Source organism: Chionomys nivalis, chromosome X (genome assembly GCF_950005125.1).
Source record: "Chionomys nivalis chromosome X, mChiNiv1.1, whole genome shotgun sequence".
Taxonomy (NCBI): Eukaryota; Metazoa; Chordata; class Mammalia; order Rodentia; family Cricetidae; genus Chionomys; species Chionomys nivalis.
The window spans coordinates 88,487,364-88,510,396 of NC_080112.1; the positions used below are offsets into that span (position 1 = coordinate 88,487,364).

Below are 23,033 nucleotides of genomic sequence, written 5' to 3' on the forward strand. Positions count from 1 at the left end.
CAGTTAGAAATTTATAGTTTGTATCATGTAGACAAAAAATCAGAGTTCCAAGCCCTCCCCAAACCAGATCCTACTCCCTTACTGTCCAAGTTATGTCATACAATTTATCTATGGCTCATATTAAATTAATACATACATAAATAATATGTGAAGACTAACAAAACAATATGGTGTTAAGTCTGTTTAAAACTATTAACATTCACAAAATATGACCTAAAGTAAGGATTGCAAAGCAATCAATATGGCTACCACCATTTCCCTAAGATAATATTTAATAAGGTTGCTTCTAGAGCTCTTGCCAAGAATAAAAGCAGTCAGACAACATAAGTGCTCTTTAATCTACAAAACCCATTATTTATGATTCTCAAAAGACTCCAAGGGAAACACTAGTAGTCTGATGTTACCACAAGCTCATATCTGAGAGAAAATAAAATATTCTTCCCTCTTTTGAAAAATTCCATGCCCTGGTTGAAAATTGTTTTCTTAGAAAACAAATTCCTTTTTTTAAAAAAAGAAAAATCAGTCTTGGGGCTTTCCCCCATTACATATTCATTTATCACCTAATAATGCCAATGTTGGACAAACCCCCCTCCCCCAGCTCCTGCTGCAGGGCTTTCTTTCCTACACACGCCCCCCCCCCAAGCCTGCCTTGTCTGCAAAGTCCTTTGCTGAGGATCAGCTTCCTGCTCCTACACTAAGGCTACCCACCCAGAGCAGTGAGTGCCTGACTAGAGGGCAGGCCTCAAGGTCCCCGTGAGGGAGCACGAGCCCCTGCTGCTGGGGCTGCAGGGTCTGCTGTGCTCTTCTGGACCCACCTTGCCTGCCTCGTTCTTCCTTTGTCCCTGGCTCATTGGGTTACCAGGTGTCCCTGTGTAGGTGCTGAGAAGTTCCATCTGGACGGGTGAGTGTGTGCTATCCAGGGGCAGACTGTCCGGGAAGAGAGCACAAATCCCCCTCCCCCAGCTCCTGCTGCAGGGCTTTCTTTCCTACACATGCCCCCCCCCAAGCCTGCCTTGTCTGCAAGGTCCTTCGCTGAGGAACAGCTTCCTGCTCCTACACTAAGGCTACCCACTCAGAGTGGTGAGTGCCTGCCTACTGGGCAGGCCTCAAGAATCCCCGAAAGGGAGATCAGGCACTTACAGCTTGTGCTGCACGGTCTCCTGTGTTCTACTTGACCCCGCCCTACCCCACACATTCGCCCTTTTGTCCACGGGTCATTGGACTACCAGGCATCAATGTTTTGGTGTTGAGGAGTCCATCTGGAAGGGAATGGTTCCTGCCCCTACACTGAGGAGATACACCCAGAGAGTTAGTCACAGCAAAGACTGGACCAAGACACCAGGCCTCTCCTGCCTCCATTTGAAGGAAGAGATGGGCAGGTGCCAATGCAAGAATTCCTCCAACAACCTGAAAAACAACATGACATCACCAGAATCCAGGGATCCCGAAATAAGAAGAATTGTACACCCTATTCCAGAAGAATTAGAAGAATTTGACTCAAAAGTGAATTATATGAAAATAATAGAGGAGATTAAACAGGAGGTGAAAAACTGCCATAATCAATTAGATATTACAAACAAAAAGGTAGAGGAAATGAATAAATCTCTCAAAGATACCCAAGAAAACCAAGAGAAACAAGTAAAAGCAATCACACAGGTAAGGGAAACGGTTGAAGACTTGAAGAATGAAGTGGAAGTAATAAAGAAAACACAAACCAAGGGAAGGATGGAGATGGAAAATTTGGATAAACGAACAGGAACTACAGAGACAAGTACTACCAACAGATTACAAGAGATAGAAGAAAGAATCTCAGACACTGAAGATACCATAGAGAAAATAAACACACTGATCAAAGAAAACAGCAAAACCAACAAATTCTCATCACAGAACATTCAGGAAATCTGGGACACAACTCAACTATAAAGAGGCACAGGCTAAGAGATTGGATACGAAAACAGGATCCAACATTCTGCTGTTTACAAGAAATACACCTCAATCAAAAAGACAGACATATACTCAGAGTAAAGGGCTGGGAAAAGGTTTATCAAGCAAACAGACATAAGAAACAAGCAGGTGTGGCCATACTAATTTCTAACAAAGTTGACTTCAAACTAAAATCAATCAGAAGAGATGGAGAGGGACATTATTTACTCATAACAGGAACAATTCATCAGGATGAAGTCTCAATCCTGAATATCTATGTCCCTAATATAAAAGCACCCACTTACATAAAAGAAACATTACTAAAACTCAAAGCAGTCATCAAACCACACACACTAATAGTAGGAGATTTCAACACTCCTCTCTCACCAATGAACAGGACAATCAGACAGAAACCTAACAGAGAAATAAGAGAATTAATGGAGGTAATGAATCAAATGGACTTTGATGGAGGTGGGTCATCTTTCTATCTGTTGTTTCATTGGTTAAGTAATAAAGAAACTGCCTTGGCCCCTTTAATAGGACAGAAAATTAGGTAGGCGGAGTAGACAGAACAGGATGCTGGGAGAAAGAAGCCGAGTCAGGAGTCGCCATGATTCTCCCACTCCAGACAGATGCAGGTTAAGATCTTTCCTGGTAAGCCAGCTCGTGGTACTACACAGAATATTAGAAATGGGTTAGATCAATATGTAAGAGCAGATGCAGGTTAAGATCTTTCCTGGTAAGCCAGCTCGTGGTACTAAACAGAATATTAGAAATGGGTTAGATGAATATGTAAGAGCTAGCCAATAAGAGGCCGGAACTAATGGGCCAGGCAGTGTTTAAAAGAATACAGTTTCCGTGTAATTATTTCGGGGCATAAGCTAGCCATGTGGGCGGCCGGGTGCCGAGGACGCAGCCCTGCCGCTCTTATTACAACAGGACTTAACAGACATCTATAGAATAATCCACCCAAATAGGAAAGAATATACCTTCTTCTCTGCAGCTCATGGAACCTTCTCAAAAATAGATCATGTACTCGGTAACAAAGCAAACTTACACAGTTACAAAAAAATATTAGTAACCACCTGTGTCTTACCAGATCACCATGGAGTAAAGTTAGAATTCAACAACAATGCTATCCCCAGAAAGCCTATGAACTCATGGAAACTGGACAGTCAGCTACTGAACCACACCTGGATCAAGGAAGAAATAAAGAAATTAAAGTCTTTCTTGAATTCAATGAAAACAAAGACTCAACATACTCAAACCTATGGGACACTATGAAAGCAGTGCTAAGAGGAAAGTTCATAGCATTAAGTGCCCACTTAAAGGAAACGGAGAAAGCACACATTGGAGACTTAATAGCCCACCTGAAAGCTCTAGAAAAAAACGAAGCAGACTCACCTAGGAGAAGTAGAAGACTGGAAATAATCAAACTGAGGGCTGAAATCAACAAAATAGAAACACAGAAAACAATCCAAAGAATCAATGAAACAAAAAGCTGATTCTTGGAGAAAATCAACAAGATTGATAAACCCCTATCCAAACTAATCAAACGGCGGAGAGAGAATACGCAAATTAAAAAGATCAGAAACGAAAAGGGAGACATAACCACAGACAGAGGAAATTCAGAGAATCATTAGATCTTACTACAAAAGCCTGTATACCACAAAATTGGAAAATGTAAAAGAAATGGACACTTCTTTTGATAAGTACCATATACCAAAGTTAAACCAGGACCAGGTGAAAAATCTAAATAGACCTGTTAGTCGCGAAGAATTAGAAGCTGTTATCAAAAACCTCCCTACCAAAAAAAGCCCAGGTACAGATGGCTTCAATGCAGAATTCTACCAGAACTTCCAAGAAGACCTAATACCTATACTCCTTAATGTATTTCACAATATAGAAACAGAGAAGTCATTGCCAAATTCCTTTTATGAAGCTGCAGTTACTCTGATACCAAAACCACACAAAGACATAACCAAGAAAGAGAACTACAGGCCAATCTCACTCATGAACATCGATGCGAAAATCCTCAATAAAATACTGGCAAACCGAATCCAAGAACACATTAGAAAAATTATCCATTATGATCAAGTAGGCTTCATCCCAGTGATGCAGGGCTGGTTCAACATACGCAAATCTATCAATGTAATCCACCATATAAATAAACTGAAAGAAAAAAAACATATGATCATTTTATTAGATGCTGAAAAAGCATTTGACAAAATTCAACATCCCTTTATGATAAAGGTCTTAGAGAGATTAGGGATACAAGGGTCATACCTAAGTATAATAAAAGCTATTTATAGCAAGCCGACAATTAACATCAAATTAAATGGAGAGAAACTCAAAGCTATTCCACTAAAATCAGGAACACGACAAGGCTGTCCACTCTCTCCATACCTCTTTAATATAGTGCTTGGAATTCTAGCAATAGCAATAAGACAACATAAGGGGATCAAAGGGATTCAAATTGGAAAGGAAGAAGTTAAACCTTCATAATTTGCACAGGATATGATAGTGTACATAAGCGACCCCAAAAACTCCAGCAAAGAACTCCTACAGATGATAAACACCTTTAGTAGCGTAGCAGGACACAAGATCAATTCCAAAAAATCAGTTGCCCTCCTATACACAAAGGATAAGGAAGCAGAGAGGGAAATCAGAGAAGCATCACCCTTCACGATAGCCACAAATAGCATAAAATATTTTGGGGTAACTCTAAACAAGGAAGTGAAGGATCTATTTGACAAGAACTTTAAGTCTTTGAAGAAAGAAATTGAGGAGGATACCAGAAAATGGAAGGATCTCCCTTGCTCTTGGATTGGGAGGATCAACATAGTAAAAATGGCAATTCTACCAAGGGCAATTTATAGATTCAATGCAATCCCAATTAAAATCCCATCAAAATTCTTCACAGATCTTGAGAGGACATTAATCATCTTTATATGGAAAAACAAAAAACCCAGGATAGCCAAAACAATCTTATATAATAAAGGATCGTCTGGAGGCATTATCATCCCTGACTTCAAACTCTATTACAGAGCTTCAGTATTGAAAACAGCTTGGTATTGGCATAAAAACAGAGAAGTCGATCAATGGAACCGAGTAGAAGACCCCCACAAACCTATGAACACCTGATTTTTGATAAAGGAGCTAAAAGTATTCAATGGAAAAAAGAGAGCATTTTCAACAAATGGTGCTGTCGGAGCTGGTTGTCAACCTGTAGAAGAATGAAAATAGATCCATATCTATCGCCATGCTTAAAATTCAAGTCCAAATGGATTAAAGACCTCAATATCAGTCTGAACACACTGAACCTGACAGAAGAAAAAGTGGAAAGTACTCTACAACATATGGGTACAGGAGATCACTTCCTACGTATATCCCCAGCAGCACAGACATTAAGGACAACATTGAATAAATGGGACCTCCTGAAACTGAGAAGCTTCTGTAAAGCAAAGGACACTGTCACTAAGACAAAAAGGCAACCCACTGACTGGGAGAAGATCTTCACCAGCCCTGCAACAGACAAAGGTCTGATCTACAAAATATGTAAAGAACTTAAGAAACTAGACTTTAAAATGCTAATTAACCCAATTAAAAAATGGGGCACTGAACTGAACAGAGAATTCTCAACAGAAGAAATTCAAATGGCCAAAAGACACTTAAGGTCATGCTCAACTTCCTTAGCGATAAGGGGAATGCAAATTAAAACAACTTTGAGATACTGTCTTTCACCTGTCAGAATGGCTAAAATCAAAAACACCAATGATAGCCTTTGCTGGAGAGGTTGTGGAGTAAGGGTACTCTCATCCATTGCTGGTGGGATTGCAAACTTGTGCAACCACTTTGGAAATCAGTGTGGCGATTTCTCAGGAAATTTGGGATCAACCTACCCCAAGATCCAGTAATACCACTCTTCGGAATATACCCAAGAGATGCCCTATCATATGGCAAAAGTATCTGGTCAACTACGTTCATAGCAGCATTGTTTGTAATAGCCAGAACCTGGAAACAACCTAGATGCCCTTCAATGAATGGAGGAATGGATGAAGAAAATGTGGAATATATATATATATATATATATATATATATATATATATATATATATATATATATTAGAGTTCTACTCAGTGGTAAAAAACAATGACTTCTCGAATTTTGCATACAAATGGATAGAAATAGAAAACACTATCCTGAGTGAGGTGTCCCAGACCCAAAAAGAGGAACATGGGATGTACTCACTCATAATTGCTTTCTAGCCATAAATAAAGGTCATTGTGAGCATATAATTTGTGATCCTAGAGAAGCTAAATAAGAAAGTGAACCCAAAGAAAATCGTATAATCATCCGCCTGGATAGGGGAAGTAGACAAGATTGCTGGGCAAAAACTGGGAACTTGCGGGTGAGGTGGCATCGGGCTAAGGGGAAATGGGGTAAGAAAGGTGCGAAGGGGAGGATGGGAGGAGCTTGGGCGAATGGGATGGTTGGGATATAGGAAGCGTGGATACGGGAGCAGCGAATTATATATCCTAACTAAGGGAGCCATCTTAGGGTTGGCAAGAGACTTGACTCTAGAGGGGCTCGCAGGTGTCCAGGGAGATGTCCCCAGCTGGTACCTTGGGCAGCTGAGGAAAGGGAACCTGAAATGACCCTATCCTATACTGATGAATATCTTGCATATCACCTTAGAACCTTCATCTGGCGATGGATCAAGACAGAGACAGAGACCCAGTTTTGAGCAGCGGTCTGAGCTCTTAAGATCCAAATGAGGAGCAGAAGGAGGGAGAACATGAGCAAGGAAGTCAGGACCACGAGGGGTGCACCCACCCACTGTGACAGTGGAACTGATCTATTGGGAGCCCACCAAGGCCAGCTGGACTGGGACTGAATCAGCATGGGTTGAAACTGAACTCTCTGAACATGGCGGACAATGAAGGCTGATGAGAAACCAAGGACAATGGCACTAGGTTTCGATCCTAATACATGAACTGGCTTTGTGGGAGCTTAGCCTATTTGGACCCTCACCTTCCTGGACCTAGATAGAAATGGTCAGGGAATTTGGACTGCTCTTCAGTATTGAGAGGGAGGGGGAATGGAGTGGGGGGAGGAGAAGAGGAGTGGGGATACGGGGAGGGGAGTAAGGGGAGGGGGCAATATGTGGGAGGAGGGGGAGGGATATGGAAAAAGGGGAGCAGGTGGAAATTTTAATTAAAAAAGAATAAAAATAAATAAATAAATAAAATGACAATGTTGGAAGTTAATTATTAGTCATGATTTGAGGTAAAATTTACTGTTAACTTGTATCTGTAAATAGTTAACTGAAAATTAATGATTAGTTCAAGAAATCTTCTTTTTAAATATTGTTTTGTAACCAGCTAGTTTCTAGACAAACTAATATACCCTCAAAGCACACATCTTTCTAAGGAAAATGAAAAGCTAGAAAAATAGTATTGTTTGGTTATAATAGCCCTACACATGAAGCAAAATCCAAGTAACCATAATTACAAACCTGAATAAATGCATAAAAAGGAAATTAAAATAAAAGTAGACTTGCCTGCATCTTTTATTAATCTGAATGTCATTTGTACATTTTATGGATCAAATACTAGTTTGTGAGTTTGTGGAGGAGCTATTGTGTAGCCTACAGGATGCTCCATGTTCTTTCCTAAGCATTGCAAATACAGTACAGTGGAAATTTCTGTATTAACATATATTCATACAGTAATTTCAAAATGAGTACATGAACCAAGTTTTTGAAAACTTTTTTCTCTAGAGCTAGAACCCTGTATACATACTCTACTACTGATTTAAACCCCCAACTCCATATTTAAAATGTCCTAATATATGTTGTATATTTTTATTAAAATCTCAAAGTTTGTGTGACAAATTGAGTCTGCGAGTAATGGGCTAGTCAAATGATGACACTTGTTACATCCCCAGACTCACATAAAGTTAGAAGGAATTAATTACGCAAAGTTTTCCTTAGAATCCCACATTCATCCCATGCCTCATACGGCCCCATATGTACACATCATATATACACAATAACAATAAATAAAATTAAGTTTAGGTTCCCACTTGTAGCAATTCCTTCCTACCCACTTTGATTGCTTCTTTTTATCTTATAAAATCCAGTAGTATGCAGTAAGTTATAAAGGTACAGATTAAACATTTATAATCTAGACAGGAAGCTATAGTTTACTTTATCACTGCCGAAGTGAATGTCATACCCTGAGTGAATGGCACACTTCTCTCCCTCAATGATCTTTTGCAATGATAGTTTGCTGGGAAATATCATTATACTCTTTACTTTTGAGAGTAATTTGAACTTTAATGAGGAAAATGGAAAACTAATTGTTGAAAGAAAATTATCTTTCTTTTCTTTCCCCTAAACGTATGAAAATTTCCATGCCACTAAGTTTGGCTAGACAGGAATTTTATTCTTGCTGCTAGATTTACTTCAAAATATAGCCACATAAAAATGAAAAGGTTCAGTATTGGAGTTAGTCTGAAAACCACTTTCAGCATTTCACAAAATTGCTACTTAACTTTTCAGAGTGACTATACTAACCAAGGTCAAGAAAGCAGAAGCATTGCCAACAATACAGGAGTCTTATTTTCACATTCTCAAATACAAAGTCTGAATGAAAGCAAATCTACTTTCTTGTCAAGTGACATCTCAGACTTATTTTGAATGTTCTATATGAACATAATTCAGTGACATGAATTTATATTTGAAATTTGCTCTTAATAAAAAGAAGTACACAGTAGCAGGGGCTACAGAGCTTCCCTAGCACATGCAAGTTCTCAGGTTCTATTGTCAGTACTGCAAAAACAATAAAAAAATTTAAAGGAGAAGTAGAAAGCACAGTAGAATAAAAGACACTATGATTCCATCTTATTACACAGAAAGGCCCTACTCTTGAAAAGACAGTCAGAACTTTTTGCCCACTACATGCAAGAAGCTTGAATATGAAGAATATACTTTGCCTTCATTACATGCATGGAGTCGTGTAAATATCAAGTCTTCAAGATATTACTATTCAGTTGCATGGGCTATCAAATTCAAAATGAAATTCAATAATTTAAAAAATAGAGATAATTTGTGATCTTAAGTATTAATTAAGGCAACTCTTAATTTCTCAGTTTTATTTTCTCATAGAAAAAAATGAAAACATATGGGAGCACCTTTCCATTTAATATGAGATTTTAAATCTCATAAGATCAAAGAATGAATGCACTTTTTCCTGTGATGTTGCAAGTAGTGATAAAATGTAACTGGCAGTTTTTAATTCTCCCTTTCTAATGGACCATCTGTGAACTTTATTCCACAAGTACTTGGCATCATGTAAGAATTCTCCGGTGATTATTGTTACTCAGTAGGCATGCCTATTGAAATCCCTGTTTCACGTTGTCATTCAACGTGAGGGTAAAATATACTGAAGAGTGGATGCTAAGAGTGATAAAATCCAGTTGCAGTATTCACGATTCAAGGATGCCTTGTCAGCAGTCAATTAAAGCTAAGACTATCTCTTTTGATGAAGCTGTGAGGACTGCTATTAAGAATAGATTACAATTTAAAAATTTACAACAGTCTGACACAGTTTAAACAGCTTTTGCTCTGCCAAAAATATCTTTACTTTCTTATAGTTAAGAGTGAGTTACTTATAACTCACTAGTTCATTTTAAGTTTATAACTTGAATAAAATATACGATATAAATGTATCCCAACCTTATGAAGCATAAAAATTACAAAATTTATTAGGTGTTGACTCCTGACAGTGGGAGTGGGGGTTCTCTTTTACGTGTTCTTGCGCACTTTTGCCTTACCCAGCCTTGTGTTTTGCCTTTTTGCCTTGCCTGACCTGTTTTGTTTGTTCGTTTGGTTGGTTTTGTTTTGTTGTTGTTGTTGTTTTTTGTTTCTAGAGACAGGGTTTTTTTTGTGTGTAGCTTTGGAGGTTCTCCAGGAACTTTCTTTGTAGACCAGGCTGACTTTGAACTCACAAAGATCTGTCTGCCTCTGCCTCCTGAGTGCTGAGATTAATGGAGTGTGATATCACTGCCTAACTTGCCCGATATTATTGTATTTTGATGTGCCAGGTTTGATTGATATTCCTGGGAGACCTATTATTTTCTGAGGGGATGATCTGGGGGAGAAAGAAGGTGCGAGAGAACTGGGAGGAGTAAAGGGAAAGGAAGCTGTAGTTGGGATTTATTGCATGAAAATATAAATAAAAATTAAAAATATTTATACTTTAAATATGATTATATTTGCCTAGACAGTATTTCAATATAGTATATCAAAATTTCTTCAAATATTAACATTCAGAGTAATCAAGTTTCATAAAAAATTATTATTTCTTAGACTGAACTTAATACATACTTAAGAATAGGAAGATTATAAAACATATTTCTCATTGGAGGCAGAGGCAGGTGGATCTCGGTGAGTTCAAGGCCAGCCTGGTCTAGAAGAGCTAGTTCCAGGACAGGAACCAAATGCTACAGAGAAACCTTGTCTCGAAAATCAAAAAAAAAAAAAAAAAAACATATTTCTCATATTTTAATGTTCTCAAATGTTTTTATTCTTATACAACAAATTAGCAAGTTAGACAACACTACTAAAAGGTCTCAGTTCTTTTATTACTATGTTTCTTATCTTTGGAACCTCCAAGGTATCATTTTAACATTATGGCATAAAGGCAATGCATGACTTACACATTACATCGTGCTGCTGAGAAGAAAAGGTATTAAAAAAAAGGTCTCCTGCATTTCAAATCTTTACATTTCAAAACATTTTTCTTTTATGCTACCTTGAGTTTAAATGTAGCGGTTGTCCTGTTGTGAGGTTGATTACAACCAGCTGATGAATCTTCTATCCCAACGAAATAAATCATGGTGACAGTTGTCACTATGGCCTCCTCCATGTATTTCATAAGCATGGAGGAGGACATGTGAGCACCTGCCTCCTAGATTTAGATTGTGTTGGTGCTATGACAATGTAATCTAAAAAATGCAAAGAGGTACCTAACAAATGAGTTCATACTTTGGTTATGATGTTTTCCTCCAAAAATAAAATTTCTCATGAATTTGAAATTAGTATTTAAAACTATATACAATTTAATCAATAAATGACATATGAAAATGTTTCTTACACATTGATTCAATATATAAATAGAAATCAAAGAAGATTTGATCAAAATATTTATATGATGTTTGTGACAGGAGTATCTTTTTTCTTTTCATAATAAAACCAGTGCAATCAAGTGTTGATGGAGCTCTAAAAGCAAAAGCAAAACAAGAAATACTAAAAATCATTAAGAATATTTATTATTTCTACAGAATATTAATAAAACTGTTGATAAGATGGTCAATTTTATGTTCAGAATATATCAGTTTTAGCTTTAAAAAGTGTAACATGCAAGGATTTCACTTATAACATAGTTGACCTATATTTGTTAAACTATTGTTCTTGGGAATTAAATATTTATGATCCTAAATCCCTATTGTAATATTAATAGTGACCAATTTCATGTTCAACACACTCATTTTTCTGTTATAGTTTAGTCTTCTGGTAGTGAATAGGCTTTCACTAGTTGTTCATAATTTATGCATAACTTGATTTGGAAAATTCAACGATAATTCCATTGAACCAGTTATTAATTTCTAAATTAGTATGACAAAATAGTGGGCATGGTGCCACATACTTTTAATTTTAGCATTAGGGAGGCTGAAGCAGGAGAGTAGCAAGTACAAGGCCATTACGGGCTATATTCAAAGACTTTGTCTCAAAATGAGAAAAATAAGTAAACCTCATCTTTAACGAAACATAACTTAGTCAGTAGCCCTGAAACACAATAGGTACATATTTACCTTTTTTCTGTTTTGGGAAAGTTTTATATTTTATCAGTAAAGAGGGTCTACTCACTATCCTAATAATTTAATTAGGCTACACTCATTTAAAAATTATACCTACTCAGATACTATTGACTTTTCAGGTAGAAAAAAAGAAGAGAAGGAAGAAGAGGAAGATGAAAAGCAATGGCAAGAGCCATCATTACCTTCTAGCTCAATTCTCTAGTTTTTCAGTTATTTTGAGACTGGATAAATGATTCAAATGTCAATATGAGCTAACACCTTCATTTTTATTTGTATTCTTGATTCTTGCAAAGGCTCAGCAAGGGGTCACAAATCTTTAGAAGTTATGAAATGAGGCATAAATTTTGAATTATGCTCTGATTTTCCTCTCACAATTATTGAAAACAGTCAGGCGGTGGTGGCGCACGCCTTTAATACCAGCACTTGGGAGGCAGAGGCAGGCAGATCTCTGTGAGTTCGAGACCAGCCTCGTCTCCAAGAGCTAGTTCCAGGATAGGGTCCAAAACCACAGAGAAACCCTCTCTCGAAAAACCAAAAAAAAAAAAAAAAAAAATTATTGATCCTATTGCACGTAATGGCTTTGTGGGAGCCTAGGTAGATTGGGTGCTCACCTTAATAGACCTGGATGGAGGTGGGTGGTCTTTGGACCTCCCACAGGGCAGGGAAACCTGCTTGCTCTTTGGGCTGAGGAGGGAGGAAGACTTGATTTCGGGGGGGGGATGGGAGGTGGTGGCGGGGAAAAGGCAGAAATCTTTAATAATTAAATTAATTAATTAATTAATTAAAAAAGAAGTTGGTTCTTTTATAAAACCAACATCAAAATATTACTAGAAGAAATAGATTCTGAGTTCATTCTTTATATAACAGTGGTATGGACACTAATTATATATAGATTCTGCCTTGGTTCCTGAAATTTTTTTTTGTTGTTGCTTTGTTTTTTTGTTTTTCGAGACAGGGTTTCTCTGTGGTTTTTGGAGCCTGTCCTGGAACTAGCTCTTGTTGACCAGGCTGGTCTCGAACTCACAGAGATCCGCCTGCCTCTGCCTCCCAAGTGCTGGGATTAAAGGCGTGTGCCACCACTGCCCGGCTTCCTGAAATGTTTTGAAACATGGCTTTTGCAATTAAATTTGGTCATTAGAAGTTATTGTGAAAAAAAAATTATTGAAAACACACACAGAGTTATTAGTTTTTATTGACTTGAAGTAATCAAATACATACTGAAAAATTAACCTATTAGCTCTAATTTTGATCTTTTCTATATTTAAACTTTGAAATGTCTGCAGCTTACTTTTTATGCACATTGTAAAATGATTCTATACAGTTTTGATTGTTCTCTTTCTACTTCTCTTCTATTTAGTCAATTTTAAAAGTTAGAGGTGCTTTTATAAATTGAAGGAGCAAGAAGATTCTGTAGAATAAAAAATAGATTTACAACTTTCATATTCTGCATTGAGTTGAATAAACAATGACAACACCAAAAAACAAAACAAAACAAAAACAAGATTCTCTGCCATGGATTTACAACTCTAGTTCTATTCCTTTTCAGTTAACTTTTAGATGCTCAGACCTCTGACTTGAAATTTAATGTTACTGACTTTTACAGTACATTTACAGATTTTAAAAAAAAGCCCAACATTATATACTTTTTCAAAAATGTGCCACCGGAGAGGGTTGAAGGGGAGGGGAGATACAGGGAGAGGATCAGAGAAAAATGTAGAGCTCAATAAAATCAATAAAAAAGTAAAATAAAAAAGTGCCATGAAAAAATTTAAAAAAAAAATCTGATGCAACTATATGAACATCCAGAGAATCTTAACATTTGTTTCCTTTCTTTTGTTTTACTATTTATTTGATTTTTGTCTGTATACCTACCTACCATCTATCTATCTATCTATCTATCTATCTATCTATCTATCTATCTATCTATCTATCTATCTATCTATCTGTGGTATTGCTATCATTAGAATTCAGGGCCTTTTAGGTACGCTAGGCACATCACTAAGCTATTAGTGAACAATATTAAGAATATATTTGAAAGGATTTCCATTGCCTTACCATACTAAAAGAGGTACTATACTGCTGCACTTATAGCAATGGTTATAAATGTTCTGTGTGCACAAATGAAATAGTGAGGTAATTACAATGCTCAGATTAAACTTTAACTATTTGCTTTTCTTATAACATGATTCAAAATCTATTATAGGTTTTGTTTTGTTACTTTTAGTTTAACGTTTTCTTTGCAAAATCTTAAGTGTTCTCTATCTTACATCCTACCACCCTTATCATGAGCAGCAGTATCAATAATTCCAAAAAGCAGGAGTTGGATGTGATTTACAACTAGATTTAAATATATGGTGGCACTTCTAACCTATCAGAAAACAAAATCTGTTTTTTTTAAGTGACAAAGATAAAATGTCATCTTAAACAGTGCTTGCATTTGATCTTGTTTTTTTTATTCACCATATTAAGAAAGCCCAAAGTTTATTCATAGATAAATATATAACAATCCTTATAACCAACTACATTTTAAAAGTACATAAGTATTTGATGGGTTAAGATACTGTTTTCATAATCAGATTGTTTTTAAGCTAAATCTGTCTCTAACTTCCCCAGTTAATGGAGAGAAGTATCTGTGTAAGTCAAGAGTAATGTATAAACCATTTTGATGGTTTAGAACTATGTTCCCCACTCCTTGAAAAAGAAATACCTTCCCAGGAAAGTGGGCCTTCAGCCTTGAACTAAGTGGATTCACAGAAGACATTTAAACTTCTTTGAGTTGACAAGAATCTCTTGCTGTTCAATTGTTCTACCTGTACTCCAGAGAGCATGGTTTGCACCTCATGTTGGGTGATGAGCACTGGGAACAAGAGCAGTCTTTCGGAAGCCATAGTGGTACTGGAAATGAGGATCTGGTTTCACTTGTGTAAAATGGCAAAGGAATTCACACACAGGATTGTGGATCCCTGAGCAAGTGCAAGCCTCAAATACTACCTGTGGCATAATTGAAGGTTTTACTCTGAAAGCGTGCAAGGCCAACTTCTCCTGGAGGAGTTCCCTACTATTATTAAGTATGTACCACCACTATATCTATGAATGGAATGTGGTCTCTATCCAATTATGAAATAAAGGGTATGTCAAAAAGTGAATTTAACACAACAGATGTTTGTTGCTTTTGTGTAAGTTACCTCGAACAATTGTTTTTGTTTGTTTGTTTTTGACAGAGTGACACATGATCTCAAAACTGACTACAATACTATGTCACTGGAAACGTGACAATAGTGATCATTGTAAAAGTCAGAAGAGGAAATAACTTGACAAGTCATTTACATAGACCTGGTGGACAGTATTATACAAAGTACTCTTACCATTAAAAATCCTGATGAATGAATGAATCCACTTCTTTCCTTTATACAACTAAAGAAAATAAAGTCAAAGTGCATAGTCTTTTCAGTGTCTTCAACTTAGGAATTGGCAGACACAAACTGACAGACCACAATTTCTGAGTCCTGGCGTTCTTATTTCTAACATGTCTTTGTGCTCACTGTTTTTCAGTGAGGTGTAAAGCTGTGGAACATAGTCACTTTAGTCACTATGCTTGTTCATGGGACTTCATGTTCACAGTACCCTTTACTAGGAAACTAGTATAGCCCAACAAATGATGCTCCTTAATTGCCTCTCTGAATTCCCACGGGGCTTACTGACTATACCAAAAATGTAAGCTTTACAGTTAAAAACACAGAAGTTACTTTGCAATGATTTCATGTACAGATCTTGAGTTTTTAAGGTGTTTTTCGTAATCCTCTGGATAAGGAATGTTTGTTTATAATTCTTTGTGTGTCATCATACAATACTTGGGCCTGTATGACTGAGTAAAAATAAGCATGCAACTGTGCATCCAAATAAGGATACTCTTGAGAGTCAAAGAAATTATTATAGATAATAAGAAGTACAAGCAGACTAGACAACTACAATGTATACTCACCTTAATAGTACTGAATTTTCTCAGCATTGAATTAAAATCATTCCATTTCATCATATAATTATCTGGATATGAGAGTTTGTTTGCAATTTATCCATTATATTAAGACACTGAAAACTCTTGACCCATTATGAAATTTTATTGAATTTTTGTATATGGATGTAATTTGCTCAGGAGGCATTAATACTTCAACAAAATATTTATTTGTTGCATTTTAAAATTATTTTTTGAGATAATAGAATTATATCATTTTGAAATTCTAGCCATGTTCAACATGTTTTTAAAATATTTAGTGCTGAAAATAAGTTCAAGAATGACAAAAATAGCTTTGATCCTAATTACTTCTCAGTAGAAAATAGACAATCTAGTGTCTTTCTGTGTAGGGTAAATGACAGAAGATGATGTTAGGATCTATGGTTCCTGGTGTCTAATTTTGAAGTTCAAAATATTTTTATATAAATCTTCTCAAAAATGAAGTTTTTTCATTTCTTGAGGAATAAAGAAAGGAGGAATAAGTAAGGGAATCAAGAAAAGTTTGATGATAAATTCATGCACAAATAATGAGTAAAATTTTGTCTACTGTCATACTTGATCATATTTCTGTCTTTTTATCTATTATCTGTCCATGCATGTATCTACCATCTTCCGACTACTTACCTATCATTCACTTACTTAACATCTTTCTATTTCTACATCCACCCACCCACCTTCCTAGACAGACAGAATACCTTTGGACATCAAAAGGTAATGAAATAAATCTGTGCATTAATTTATGTCAAAAAATAATGTAGCATTTTGGTTTAATTGCATGTGCCTGAAGTTCTGGCTATTGTGGTGGGTGAAGCAATAAATGGCTTGAATGTAGTCACCCAAGGTCAGTCTGAGTAACCTAGTAGCTTAGTATGAAACAACAACAAAAAAGATCAATTTTCTCTGATAACTGACATAATATCACAATAATGTATATTTTAATGCTTCAATGCATACTAAATATTCAAATATCGCTGATGGACCAATCTATAGATTCAATATGTTATTGTGCAAAACCAGGAGGTTTGGTGAATAAAAATACACTGCGGCAGAATGAATTTTAGTACTTGAACTATGGCAATTTCACCATCTGCTTCAGATAATGGAATACTACTCAGTGGTCAAACACAATGACATCTTGAAATTTGTAGGCAAATAGATGGAACCAGAAAAAAAAATTGCTGTCTTAACAGCAATAAAAACAAACTAAAAAAACAAACTAAAAAAAAAACAGAATAAACTTACAGAAAGATCCCGGCAGGATAAGTGTATCAAAGGAAGCATTACATAGGTAAATTGATTGTGTTTCCTCTTGAATAACACATTCTATAATAAACACACTTTATTAAAAGATAAACAGCTGTTTATAGCAAAGACATTCCTAGTCTTTATCACAAAATGTTTTCACATTAGTAAATTATCATTCTTTTTCAATCACAAAGTTCCAAATGAATTTAAAGTAGTCCATCAGGAAAGAATAAGGAGTGAAAAATAATTACAAGGGAAACAGTGTGCTTCCCTTAGATAAAAATGATTGACAGAGACTCACATATCCACATGGACCTCTATGAAAAGTTCCAAGATAGTATGATTTTAAGAAATTAAAATCTATTGAAACGCCTGACTTCCTGCATCCTGTTACAAGTGTGGTGGGAGAGGGGCATTAAAATAACTCTTAAAACACAATTAAACTAGTAAAGGGCAAACAATAAAACTGTGTTTGAACAAAATTTCTTCACTGGATAAGTGGGTAAGGTGAGCACTGTATCGTCTTATATTTTTAAAGAAGATGACATTTACATTTATTTCCAAAGGGACCAAGTCTTTGAAATTTATATAAGGAACAGCCTATGTTCTCATACTTCATATTAGTCACAAACTTCAAAGTGTAATATTTTCTTGGTTCTCTAACAATAATAAACATGAGAGTCTAAAGAACAGTGTATTTTTTAAAAATATACTCTGAATTGCTGATTAGAAAATCAATCCTAGGTTATAGTCATCTATTAGGAAAATGGACCATTATCTTAATTAAGCTTCTATAGCTATTACTAAAGATTTAAATTTTATCATAGGTATGTAATTTTCAGCGATATATATCACCTTCATTGTTCCCGAGAGGGTAAGTTTATAATGAGTTTCAAGTTGTGTACATCCTTTAACAATGTTGACCTAATTATCAGAAAACAAACAGGATCCAAAGATCCTGATCCTTATTACTTTTTGGTGTAGGCTTCCACTTTAAAATCACTTTCTAGAAAGATATGGCTACTCTTTAAATCAATAAAAAAAATTGTGAGATCTTTCTTCAGTGTATTGCTGTAGGAATTTCTACAGCCTAGTAGCCTTTAAGTTACCTGCCCACGTGGGTGTGGCCTCTTATATATGCCAATGCAATGCATGCCTTGGCTTTCTCTTCTGGCTGCCCGATTTGGTTGCTGTTCCCCATTCGAGAAGAGGACTATTATTTGTGACTCTACCCCTAAATAAATAACCCTTTATTATACTCACTTCTGAGCTAGTGTGGAATTTCTTTTTAGCATCCATCTTTGGTGTATTTATTTTGCTTATAGAACTTACCATTGATTTCACAAAGTTATATTTACTAAATTCTTTTTTATTTCTTTTCTGAGACAGGGTTTCTCTTTGTAGCCCTGGTTGTCCTGGACCTCACTCTGTAGACCAGGTTGGCCTCACAATCAGAGATTTGCTTGCCTCTGCCTCATGGGATTAAAGGTGTTTGCCACTATCAACCAGCTTTTACAAGATTTAAAATAATTTTGTTTTATATAGTCCCAAAATTATGGCATTCAATATTGCCTATATCCAGTTCTGCTTATAATAACCAATGTTTGATTTTGCAGATAAATTGCATGAATTTACTCATCAGTAATTGTTCATTGAGCTTATATTTTCTGAAAGAGACTGCTGTTTATGAAACAGCGGGTTCTAACTTGTATGTGAAGATAAATTTGTTCTTAAAGAATCTCCTACTACTCACTATGTGGTAGAATGAGAGTATAGCAGAGATTTGAATATTTGAACATATCTTAAAATTATAAAGAGGCTAGCAATGGTGCTGTAGGAATGCCTCCTGTTGGTTCCTGACTGCTCAGTCCTAAAATAATCACATAGGATCTATATTATTTAACCCATTTCTATTAATCTGTGTATCACCAAGAGACTGTGGCTTACCAGAAAAAGTTCTGAGATCTATCTCCAGCTGGACTACATGGCATCTCCTGACTCTGCCCTTCTTTCCCTCAGCATTCAGTTTTGTTTTTCCCACCTAGCTCTGTTACCTATAGCTCTGATATAGGCTCAAAGTAGTTCCTTTAGTAACCATGATATTCACAACATACAGAGGGGAATCCCACATCACCTCCCCTTTTCTGTTTAAATAAAAAGGAAGGTTTTAACTTTAACATAGTAAAATTACATATATCAAAACATGTATTTAACAAGATTACAGTTATAATATTTATATCTATCTTTTATCATAACTAAGGAAAACTAACTATAACTATATATTCTTCAATTCCATGGAAGACTCCAGAGGATTTCTTTTCATTAAAACACTGCATGGCCCATTAGTTCTAGCTTTTTATTAGCTAACTCTTACATCTTATTTTTTCTGCATCACCATGAAGTCGGGGCCTATCAGCAAAGTTTTAGCATATCTGTTTCCAGTGGAGGCTTCATGGCTTCTCCTGACTCTGCCTCCTTTTTTCCAGCATTCAGTTTAGTTTTCCCTGCCTAACTAAGTTATACCTTGTTATAGGTCCAAAGCAATTTCTTTATTAATCAATGGTAATCACAGTATACAGAGGAAAATCCCACATCACAATGGACATTGAAGTAAGACTTGGAAAAAAAGACTTCTCTACATCTAATTTTCTACATCATATACAGGTGGTGAGGAAACTAGAGAAGGCTATTTTGTCAGAAATCTAATAAGAGCATGGAGCAAACAAAATTCAAGGGAATCAAGTCTCTAAGGACAATTGCTGTCTCATTTCAACGTGTCAAAGGAAGAAAATCATGTGTTGTCCTTTCTCAACAACGCTTAATGAACATTTTTTGCCAAGAAATTTAAATATGCTTTCATGAAATCTCATCGAGAACCTTTGGTCATTCCAGTAAGATCAAACATATTTATGGACTTCAAATCTGAATATTAAAGGGGGTAATGTAAATTGCTAAAAGCTGCACAGCTAGCAAGGCTTAAAGTGATGCCCTAGCAAGGATAACACTGAATACTTGCTGTTAACCTGTTATGGACATCACTACTTTTACTTAAGGGTAGGGGTCATGGAGCTGCCTGCCTTTCATTACCTCATAGTTGTAAGGAACGGCCACAGAACCCATTTAGATTTGTACCCACCAGCATGCAGGAGGAGTCCACAGTGTGACTCTCCCAGCTTTTGGAGGGTTTTGCTTTCGCACTGTTCGATGCCCAATTGGTCATGGGACAGACAAATGGGTCACTTGCCAGTGCTACAGACAGCAAAGCTATTGAAGGGGTCACGTACTCTCTGCAGAGGAAGCAGCTAGGAGGAAGGAGTGAATAAGAAACTGGAAAGAACTCAGAAACTAATGGTGCTTTCACTCAGCAGGGTGATCTACCAATTAGGGTCTACTTCAGAGGAAAGAAATAGGAGTTGAGATTTAGTTGAGTCTAAGACCAGAGCTGCAGCACAGTCACTTTGTAGTACATTAGAAAACTTGCTCAAAGTTTCTTGGCCTCTGTTTCTCCATATGTTGAATGAAACTGTTATGACAGTTACAGGGAAAATGTGCAAGATCCAGTGCAGTACGCAACCTTGGATGTTCAAGTCTGTCATGCTTAGACACCTGTCTACTTCTTAAAGTCATCTCTCTTTTTTAAATTACTATGTGTGAAACATTTATTTTAAAACTTATGGACCTTCTTCTTTTTTTAAAAAAAATGTCATTTTTAATCTCTTTGTGTGAAAGTTTTGCCATAGGCCAGAAGATGGTTACATATCTCCTGGAACTGGAGTTGTGAGTTACCTGCCTGATTCAGTCCCTTGGAAGAATAGCATGGACTCTTAACTAGTGCATCCTGTTGTGCACCAGGGAATTATTTGTAGTTAATAATTCTACATATTTTTACTCCTTTTATAATTCCCCTCTCACAAAACAAAGTTGTTTTGTACTATGTTGCCTAAATTGACTTAAAGGTGGGGTGACAACTTACAACTGTGTAATATTTCCTAGAAAAGAAAAAGGATCATGGCTGGGTGGTGGTGGGACATAACATTATTCTCAGCACTCGGGAAGCAGAGACAGACAGAATTTTGTGAGATCAAGGCCACCCTGGTCTACAGGGTGAGTTTCAGGACAGGCTCCAAAGCTACACAGAGAAACCCTGTCTTGAAAAAAATACAAAATAAAATAAGTACATGGATCATTATATCTGAATTGTATTAAGGACAATGTTACATCTTTCCTGTGTGGATGGACCACATTTTCACTCAAAGGTACAAAACCAGAACACAAGGTCTTTGATACATCTCCCATTTTCCCCCTCCTTGCTATAACTGAAAAACTGCTACTTGGATATACCTCTGGCAAATAATCATTATTTCTTACCCTATGTTTTATTTTATTAGGTTAGCAACTGGTAAAATTTTATAAAACAAAGATAACACTAAAATAATACTATATCAAACAAAAATACACCTACCCAATGCCCCCTGGACGTTTGCCAGACTGAATGCCCACTATTGGGTACTCAGCCACCTGAATTCTCAGAGTCTGGACTCAGTGCACACAATGGGATTAATTATAACCCTTAGTGTGTGAATCACTATTATCATTGCACCACCCATCACTCTCTTGATATAATTAATTTGTTATTTAAAATTATGCGGTGTGAATATCTAATTTTAGGAGATAATGCCAACATTTTTCCAAGTATTTGTATGATTTTGTATTTCTGCCAGCAATTTATAGTAGATTCATTTGGTTCATATTCTTGTATATGCTTGTTTCTTTTAAACTTTAAAATTTTTATCAGTGTAGTCAGAAATGTTACTTTTATGTTCTCTACTCTATGAATCTGTTTTCTAAACACAAATTGAGGATTATGTTTTTTTTTAATTCATAGACACTAAAAGTTTAAGGAAATAAAAACAACAAAAACAATTTTAGAATTTGTATTACTCAATATATGAGTATGAAGATAGCTATTCTTCAGAAATAAAAATTCATAAGCTCATATATGACCCATAAGATGACATTTTCCAGTCTGAAGTGATAGAACAGTGGCAAATGAAAGGCAAAATAGAAAGCCATGTGTTGTTTTTGACTAAATGTGGACATTTGATCTTTACCAGTAAAACCCTCAAGTCATCTGCTAGGGTGAATGCCTTCTAGCTGAGAGAGGCAGAGAAAGCACCCAGTTGACCTTCCTCCATGCACTGATATCTATCCAAAATTCTATTTCTCATCTGATATCTCAAACTAAAAGAAAACCCTGAAACTGAATGTCCCTCTCTTCTACTTCCTGTGCATCTCTCTATCCGTCCTCCTGACTTCCTCTTATTCTCTATGATTTTCTTGTTCACTTCCTGGCAACTGGCTGATGCTCCACCTCTTGTCCTATAGTTGACCTTATTTAATCCTGTTTAAAATATTCAAGCAGAAAGCTCTTGGATCAAAAGTGTATGCAAGGGCTGATTCAGACCACTGTAGTGATATTTTATTTGTATTTTAGTAAATACAGCTTACATGAAGGCCAGTGCAAAGAAGCCACACTAGGCAGCCATACAGGCCAGGCAGTGGTTGTGAATACTTTACATCTTATAAATTATACTAGTATCCATAGAGGCTGGGCAGTGGGGGTGCACACCTTTAATCCCAGCACCAGAGGGGAATATAATGTTTGAATGAGACAGGAATTTCTCATCTTTCATTCTGGAGATTTTAAAGCGGTAATAGCTTTCTAGTGGCTTGGCAGCTTTTGCTTTTCTGATCTTTAGGTTGAACCCTAATGTCTTACTCCGGGTTCTTACAAATCATACTACCATTGACACCCAATGTAGGGCTATTTAATCTTATAAATTTTATAAGATTAGCATGTATATATACATATGTGTGTGTATATTTTGTCATGATGTTAATGGTCATATAGAGTACTAATTTTAGAAAAAGGTTTCATCTAGCTTCATGTACATGATGTAGACTGCAA

General features: G+C 36.2%; 1 protein-coding gene and 1 non-coding gene across 3 annotated transcripts in view; both read right to left on the minus strand.

The window, feature by feature from the left end:
• Nucleotides 1-23,033, minus strand: part of Htr2c (5-hydroxytryptamine receptor 2C) — a 252,455-nt gene that overhangs the window by 199,755 nt on the left and 29,667 nt on the right. The gene's annotated exons all lie outside the window — the stretch shown is intronic.
• LOC130868736 (small nucleolar RNA SNORA35) lies at nucleotides 20,190-20,317 on the minus strand. The gene has a single exon (XR_009056552.1). It is a non-coding gene; the product is annotated as a small nucleolar RNA SNORA35 (small nucleolar RNA).